This window comes from Furipterus horrens, unplaced genomic scaffold (assembly GCF_987537825.1).
Source record: "Furipterus horrens unplaced genomic scaffold, mFurHor1.1.pri manual_scaffold_12, whole genome shotgun sequence".
NCBI lineage: Eukaryota > Metazoa > Chordata > Mammalia > Chiroptera > Furipteridae > Furipterus > Furipterus horrens.
The window spans coordinates 36,269,371-36,278,936 of NW_028327182.1; the positions used below are offsets into that span (position 1 = coordinate 36,269,371).

The following is a 9,566-nucleotide window of genomic DNA, read 5'->3' on the forward strand; positions in this document are numbered from 1 at the left end:
CCAACTGTTATGTATTACAAGTAAAATCTTCAAAGCTAAATTTCTGGCTGTAGAGCAGGAGGCTGAATATTTAATAATGAGGTTAAAGATAAGTTAAATAATTTTTGTGGTAGTTGACACCTGTGAAGTCCTGTGGGTCTCTATATTCCTTAAATTGAACATCCATAAAACAATTGGTGAAGTTTTATTCCCTTGAGGGTAACTCAGAAATGACTGTAAAAAAGTCTCATACATCATTTATACCAGGTCTGAAGCCTCAGGAGGTTCAGTTGGTCTCCACTCTTGTCCCAGCTATGAGATACAGGTGAGTAAGTAACCCTGCTGACACCCTGACCTGACCCAACCTCCTCAAGCAGATCCCTTGTCACCCAGCCTACACTTGGCTGGAAAGAATTAGAGGGAACACTGACCATAGTGACCTGACAGGATTGCTGTGGGGCAAAGGCCATACTAAAATATCAATGCAGCTACAAGATGTGCATAAATTAGAAATAGTTTGGAGGACAGACGCAAAAGTGACAAAGTACTTTAAAAACGGTCTATGTAGAAAGACTAAAGGGACTTAAATTACTTAACTGTGACGAATGAAGGCTGAGGATAGAGAGTAACAATTTTCAAATAGTAAAGCAATTGTCCTTCATTTTGTTCCATTGTAATCAAGAATACATTATAAAATTTAGGGGAAAAAATCTTTTTGGAAAGAAGCTCCTGACCACTGCAGACACTTTAAATGTGATCTTTTGCAGTATCTGTCAAACTGAATAAAAATATCATCACCAATGGTCCATCCCAGTAACATACCCGAGAAGTTGAAGCAGGTGCAGATTAAGTCTGATTTTCCAAAGCTTATGCGTATGCATAAGTTCAGACTCCCAAAATACTGGCTTTATCACAAATGGGCACGAACTGCCAGGGTACAACAATTTATAAATCTTAAAGTTAATTATGCAGTTAGAACAGTGGATCAAGTCTGAAACTAGTAAATAGATAATTATTTTTAACTAGCTATTAAAATATATTTAAATATTTTCAAAATAAAAAAAGAATTAGAAAAAGATTTCCACAGTTCTGATTTTTAGTTACATAAAAGCATATTTGGGATCAGTTATTTAACTGTAGAACACTAATGAAGCAAACATCGGAAGTGTAGGTGAGACCTTCAATCTGCTCTCCTTTGGAGTAACATATGCTTTAGGGTGGACCGGTGTTACCAAGGCTAATCACTCCTTGTTTTCGCTCTTTGTTACAGCTTTGCTTTTTACTCCTAACTCGTAGGACAGCTTAAATGGTTGACTCATTTAAAGTGCTTAATTACTCACGTGGTGGCTATTTCCAACACAAATTGTCTACAGGATACACAGAGACCTATTGTGTCCCAGGCTGATGTTACAATCCTAAATGGGACATGATTACTGTACATTCCCTTTCAATCCTGTTAATTTGCATATTTGGATAAGTCTGTTGGGACTCCATTTTACAGCTTTTGCTCCTTGTACACTGCCTGCAATTGCTTTGGGAAACAGCATGTGATTGGCTTTTTTTATTCATCAGAATAGAGGGTTTGGAGCTGCTGACACTATGGCCATTATGCGATGCACCCATGGGTTTTGTGGCCCATTACATATTGGATTGCTGCACTTGCTTTTTCTTTTTCTCCCCCCCAACCCCGCCCCACTCCGGTGCTCAGTTTCCATGTATTATTGAATATTTCTCTTAAATGTAAAAGCCACTATTTGCATGTGATTGTTAATGGGAAGTACTAAAGAGTTTTTTTTTTTAATTAAGGTATTCATTAAATGGGTTGATAGATTTCTAGAATTAATTTCATAAATGTTAATGGAAATGAATGATTTTAAAAAACAAAACAAAAAACTAGGCAATCAAATGTTTTTGGTTGTTTCAACCCATGACTGCCTATTAAGTCCATTCAGACTCTATAAGAAGTTGACAAGTTAGTCTGTGCAAAAAATATTTTATGTCCCCATTTCACTTGCTAATTAAACAACAATAATAAAAATTTATTCATCAATAGTCAAATTTATTTTGAATGTAATAGATTTGGGTATTTGGAACAAAAAATCAGACAATGTGCTTAATGCAGCATGATGTATATTAAATGTCCAGGTAAAACTGGCTTCTAGCATTTTCTGTGCTAGAGGAATTGCCTGGCATTCACATATATGTGACATATTTAATAATGCTTGTGAACAAATAGCACAGTACCTTACACATAATGTTTTCAATAAAAAATAAAAGCTTCTTTTTAAGTTCTAATTTTCTTTTCAGATGGACTTGCTTTGATTTTTCAATAAGAAAGATCATGGCAAGGTGATTTTAACTTCTCTTGGTAGCATTACAATGCAAAGGAAGATTCTGAGACTGTATCTGGATTCAATGGGAAAGAATTAGATTGGTGCTTTGGGAACTAAAATGGGAAGCTCAGTATTCATAACTCATTGTCTTATGTCTCTGTTCTTGAACTTATAAAAAGATTACTTTCAATTTTTTAAACTTTCATATTAGTCACTAATCATTCAGTTAGAGAAAACAATTATTGGCAGAGACAGTTTGTTGAACAAGATGGGAAGTTGCCAGGGAAATATCAATATTTATGCAGAAAACATGAAAATAATTTAATAGGTAATAAGAAGTTTGAAAGGATGTGTTGACTTGAGTTGAAAAACCGCTCTAAGATGATCCCAGTCAACCTTTCCTGCTTGTCTTGTGGGCTCTGTAAGAATTAGAAGATATGACCTAAGTGACTGCTTTGTACTTTCACTATTATGTGCATTTGGCCAGGTAGCAATAACAAATGCTAATAATGAATTGTACTATACAATAGCAAAGTAAATAAAGCCTAGGTCAGCTGATCAATAAATAAATTGTTTTCTCTGAAAGTATTTATATAGAAGATAAGAAATAGTCATAGAAGTGTCCATTCTTGCTTAATAATATAGCTTTTGAGTACTAATCACACACAGGCACACACACACAAACATACACAAATCTCATACTGAGGCTGATTACATCTCAGGCAGTGGTTTCTAACTGTAACTATATATAGCTATTTATTAAAATAGGGGCTTATAAGTTCTACTTTTGGAAATAATTGCTTCACTTGGACTTGGGTAGGGCATAAGAATATGTTTTCAAAGCAGTTTAGATAATTTTGGTGATCAACTAAGTTTGTATATCCCTAGTCTAGAGGAATAGTTTTAGTATAGCTACATAGAACGGTTGCACTATTCAATAGTCCCTGCATTTCATAGATAAACCAAATAGAATCAGGAAGAGAAATGAAAAGGTAATAACAAAAGCTGCAGAAATGCAATTACTGCCTTCTTACCAAGGTGAAATGTGTGCCATTTAAAAACACTTCAGATATCAGGATATAATCAGACCAGGGAAAGCCAGCCTGACCACTCAGCCAGGCACCCAAGGAAGAGACTAGAGGCTGTGGTACAAATAAGAGGATCTCAAGCAATATCGATGACTCTCAGAGTACATAGATGGCATTTCTCATGGTTGTATTGACTTCTCATTTTCATTTACCAAGTTGATCAAATACATTAAACATGTATCAGCACCAATTCTATTTAACACTATATATGTATATGCATAGCAATGTAGAAATTATATACATTATTAGCAGTTGGGCATGTAGTTGAAGAAATGCATTAAAAATAAATATAAAACTTTTCTTGAGAATATCTTCCTAATTTTTGAAAACACTGCTCTTAAAAATTAATCATCCTTGGCTGGTGTGAATTGAGCACTGGCCTGCAAATTGAAACATTGCCAGTTCAGTTCCCAGTCAGGGCACATGCCCAGGCTAGGTTCCCAGTTGGGGGTGTGTGAAGGCAACCACACATTGATGTTTCTCTTCCTTTCTTTCTCCCTTCCTTCCCTTCTCTCTAAAAATAAGTAAATAAATAATTTTTAAAAATTAATCAGAAGATAGCTTTTTGTATTAAAAGTATAACCTACTTAAACTAAAAATATTGAGAAACTCAAATTAAATTAATATTTTCATGCTCTTATTAAAAAATAAATAAAAATTTGATGATATCACATAGTTTTATAAAAATATTGTGTAGTGATTTATAGTGATTATTTTCTCAAAATGTGATATTATATTTTTAAGTAATAAATTTTGTTTTTTAGAGCAGCATTAGATTTAAAGAAAAATTAAACAGTAAGGGCATAGAGTTCTCATATACCTTCTCTCCTCCTGCATATAATTTCTCCCATTATTAATGGTTTTTATTAGTGTGGTTTATTTATAGCAATTGATGACCTAATATTGACTCATTATTTACTGAAGACCATAGTTTAAATGAGCATTCACTCTTGTGTTGCATCTTCTATAGGTTTTGCCAAATGTGTAATATTGTGTTTTTAGCACTAACATTTCAGTGTATTTCATTGCTAGAAGAAATCTGAACAGAAAAAGGAATAAAATCAGTGAGTACTCCTAGGAATAAATTTTTTTGAATTATTAAAGAAATATTTATGCGCTATATGTGTTGAAAAGCTAAACTATCCATCTTGCTGCTCAAATTCTTATATAGAATGATCTTTAAAATATAAAAATCTGACTTCATTTTCTGATTTCTCATGATGTACTATCATAGCACTTGTATTGAGAGCTATATTTTATTGACCAGTTAAACAAAGTGAGACAATAAAGTTACTTTTTTCAAATAAAAGTACTTTCTTAAAAAAAAATAGATATGGTAAGGAGAAGATAATCTTAAAAATCACTGTGTGGCTTAACCTCTTCTACTTCAAAACATTAAAACTGTCATTTTTTCTTTAAGATTTATCATGTCAGTACATTAAAAAAGAATATTTAATTCTCAAGTCTTAGCATGCATTTAAAAAATAGCAAAAAAATAATTTTTTCAAGCAAATTAATTTTTGGCAACAACAAACTACATTGAAAGTTATTCTAAATAGTTGTATTGTTTCTACATTATGCAATTTTAATCAGGTCATTACACACAATATTAAGTATAAAGTACATGTATAAGGACTTCTATATTATAGATTGATGAAAGTCCCTTTTAATTAATTTTATTGTCCTGTGAATTTAGCATTTCATGGGCCTTTTAGTGTTAATTTTCTATTGAGATATCTTGAGAAAATATTATCCTGAATCTCAAAACAAAAATAACAATAGAAAAAATGCTTTTCTGAATCTCTGCTGCATTGTTTATAAAATTTAGCATTCTTCCTATTTGACTTTCAGTAACTATATGAGTCAGAGAAAAATCTGAATCAGAGTTTCAGATGTAAAGTGATATCTGTCTTTATGAAGAAAGCTATCATTACACACAAATTTAACCTTCTTGTCATTTGTGAGTTTCCAGAATCTTGCCATGAGAATTTTATGTCTGGCAAGTGACATTAGGAAGTCAAAAAGAAGAGATTGCATAACTACCATCTGAGAATCTGCCCTGATCTTTTCTAAACTTTGTGCAAGTCACATTTGTTTTACAACCCTATATGTAATGCTCATGAAAGCTGTAATATCCTACATGTGCCATTACTTGAATCTTTTGCTTTGGTAAGTACCCCTTACATTTTTTATAGTTCTTGAACTTCTTCTAATTTATTTTATAATTATGAAAGGGAAAAAATCCCACAGCTTTACTTTAAAAAGTACTTTAGCAAAACATAATCACTTCTCAGATAAATTTCAATGCTTTTGAGACTTTTGGCCATGCTGGAGTCATAGGTAGACATGCTTTCTCACCCTCCACAATAATAAGAATAAATACAACTACTTTAAAACTAAAAACAACCAGAACTACCAGAAAATTGAACTGCATGGAAGTTCAACAAACAAAGATATAAAGAAGAAATACTCATCCAGACAGGTAGGAGAGGCATAGAAAAAGTGGAGAGGACATGGTGTGGTGATGGCAGTGGAGGTGAAAACAAGGCAGTGGCTGTGGCTGGCCAGTAGAAAGAGCAGTCACACATTATAAAAATCGGGAGAAATACCAGGAGAGCATCCTAGCCCCAGACCAGATCATGAAGCTCATGGCTTCAGCACTGGGGAAAATAAAGCCTTATCGCTTCTTATTGTGAAAACTAGTGGGGGTTGGAGCAGAGGAAGAAACTGCCAGTCTCTCAACAGAATCTGTTTGTTTAGAGGGCTCTCACAGTCCTAGAACATCTACAAACCCACTCACTCTGGGAACCATGGCCAGGGCAACAGCTAGAGGGGCACCAGTCCCATACAGGAAGTGTGAGAAGTGCCTGGAAAAGGGGAAAATGCTGAACAAGTGACATTATTCCCTCTCAGACCCCTCCCTGACATATAGCATCACAGCATGGTGAAATGGGTCAACTCACACTGATGAATACCTAATCTCTGCCCCTTACTACATAGCAGGTGTGACAGATCTACCTAAGACACAGAAGCGAACACAGGAGCCTGTCAAGTTGAGGAGACAGAGAAGCATGGACCCAAAAAGGGAGCAGATCAAGGCTCCAGTGGGAGAACTGAGCAACAAGGAGATAGCTAACCTAACAGATGCAGACTTCAAAACGTTGGTGATAATGATGCTCACAGACTTGACAAACAAGATTAAGTACAACAAATGCACAAGGAAAGAAGTGAAGGCTAAACAAAGTGAAATGAAGGAAAATCCACATGAAATCAATGGTGAAGGGAAGAAAGCCAAGGTTCAAATCAACGATTTGGAACATAAGGGAGAAATAAACAGTCAGCCAGTATAGAACAAAGAAACAAGAATTGAAAAAAATTAGGATAGGCTTAGGAACCTCTGGGACAACTTTAAACATGCCAACACCCAAATTGTAGGGGCACCAGAAGGAGACGGGGAAGAGCAAGAATTGAAAGCTTATGTGAAAAATAATGAAGAAAAACTTCCCAAATTTGGTGAAGGAAATTGACATACAAGGCCAGGAAACACAGAGAGTCCCAAACAAGCTAGATGCAAAGAGGACCACACCAAGATGCATTATAATTAAAATGCCAAAGGTTCAAGATAAAGAGAGAACCTGAAGAGCAGCAAGAGAAAAGAAGACAGTTACTGACGAAGGGGTTCCTATAAGATTATCAGTTGATTTCTCAAAAGAAACTTTGCTCGCAAGAATTATTCAAAGTGATGAAAAGCAATGACCTATAACCAAGATTACTCTATCCAGCAAAGCTATCATTTAGAATGGAAGGGCAGAAAAAATGCTTCCCAGACAAGGTAAAGCTAAAAGAGTCCATCATCACCAAGCCATTATTATAAGAAATGTTAAAGGGACTTATTTTAAAAAAAAGATCAAAACTATGATCATTAAAATGAAAACAATGTCACAACTATCAACAAACGAATCTAAAACACAAAAACAAAAAACAAACTAAAGAAAGAACCCAAATAGGAACAGAATCATAGGTATGGAGATCATTTGAAGGGTTATCAACTGGGAGGGTGAAGGGGGAGAAATAGGGAAATGGTACAGGGGTTAAGGAGCGTAATGGGTAGGTACAAAATAGACAGGGGAAGTTAAGAATAATGTAGAAAAGGGTACTGGGTGGAGGGGAGCAAAGGGAAAAGAAATTGCGACAACCGTAACAGCATAATCAATAAAACATACTTCTAAAAATTTCAATGGTTTTTATTTTGCTACTGCACAAAATTAGTTTTTTCTAAATTAGAAAGAAAACATGTTTTGGGATGATTCTGAACTACTAATGGAAATATTAACACACACTCACAAGAATGCAACCATGGATATTACCAAGACTAATTCTTTTTTTTTTTTTTCTTTTTCCAAAAAAAAAAAAAAAAGAGAAAAAAAAGAAAAAACACAACAAAAAAAAACCCAACAGGGAAAAGCTTATAAAACTAAATATGGATCTCAGCATTAACAGCTGAACATAGAAAGGAATTAAAACGCTTTAATTAAAAAATCACGAGTGGATGATAGTGTGTAGAAACTGAAAATTTACAAACTATTTAAAACCTGGAATCGCTGGCTGTTCAGAAACTACACAGATGGATCATGGGTGGTGGTGAACAGCAGAAAGGGATTATGGATGAATCTGCATTGTTCTAGCTGCTCCCCATGCCACCCGTCTCCGAAGAAAGCCTGACATTGATTAGATATTGAGCCAGGCTAATGCTGGCAGCAGATCCAGTGATGGTAACCTGCCTATCAGTAGATCCTTCCACTGGGTTCGCAATTTTGATCTGAGCCCCAGACATCTGACGGATCTCATTGATTTTGGCGCCTTGACGCCCGATTATGCAGCCAATCAAATCATTTGGAATGGTGAGTTCATGAGAAGTAGTCTGAGCAGATGCATCCAAACCTGCACTGAATCCGGTGTTGCCATGCGTCATGGGAAAATGAGACTGTTGCATTGCCAACTGGTGCAGCTTGGTCAAATCTGGCTGTGGAATGGCATACTGTCCTTGAATGGTATAGGCCTCTAGAGGTGGTCCCTCCAGGTCAGGGTTGAGGCTCATGGACGGGGTGGTGTGGGGAAAGCTCGCACTGTCGCTGCCTGTGCTGTACCTGTCCTGACCACCTGCAAAGATGACGGGAGAACTGGACGGCTTGGGCCGGTACGGGATGGTCACGCCCTTCGGGGGGGACTCCAACATGACCACACAGATCTGTTTCACACACTCAATGATGGATTGCGGAATGCCAGCAATAGTGATGGCCCGCTCAGTTGAATTGGGGAGCATATCCCCTGCCACCTGGACCTGAGCCCCTGTAGTCTCTCGTATTTCCTTGATCTTGCAACCACCTTTCCCAATGAGAAAGCCGCACTGACTAGCAGGGACCACCAGTCTCAGGGAGACTGGAGGTCTACTGGCAGCTGTGCTATTGGTCATAGAGCCTCTTCCAGTTTGTCAATGATCATAGCAAAGGCTTTGAAGATGGCATTAGTGGGTCCAGCCAAAGTGATAATTCTCTCAGGACAATTCCCTTCTGAGATGTTGATACGTGCACCACTCTCCTCTCGCATCTTCTTAACTGATTCTCCTTTCTTTCCGATGATACTGCCAACTTCCTTTCCATGCATAAGTAGCCGGATGGTGAGTGTGACGTTTAATCCACCTTCAATCACACAGGTGTCCATGTTGAGCAGTGTTCTGAGGAGCAGGACTTTGAGTGGTCAAATCTTTGGTCACTGAAGGCGCGAGGCGACTGAGGGGAAAAGGGGAGCGGGCGGGAAGGGGAAGGGCGGGGAGGCCGGGGGCGGAACAATAGGGGCGGGCAGGAAGGCGAGGGGGCCCCCGCGGGCGGGCGGAGGAGGAAGGGGGGGTGGAGGAGGAGGAGAAGGAAGGGGGAAAGAGACCCCGGGGCGGGTGGAGGGCGGCGGAGGGCGGGCGGGAGAGGGCGCAGGCTGCTGCCTCTGCTGGTCTGGTACCAAGACTAATTCTAAGTTTAGTTGTCAGCTGTGTAATAGAATTATCATTGAATAGATACAATTCCAACAGTTTGCACCATATTCTTTATAAACAAGTTTTCTAGTGAACAGATCACTACAAAAAATATTTAAGATTAATTATTCACTATTTATT

At 37.2% G+C, this 9,566-nt stretch overlaps 1 pseudogene; it reads right to left on the reverse strand.

Moving 5' to 3' along the window:
- Positions 1-7,907: 7,907 nt before the first annotated feature.
- LOC149996022 (poly(rC)-binding protein 2 pseudogene) lies at positions 7,908-9,224 on the reverse strand (annotated as a pseudogene).
- Positions 9,225-9,566: the final 342 nt, after the last annotated feature.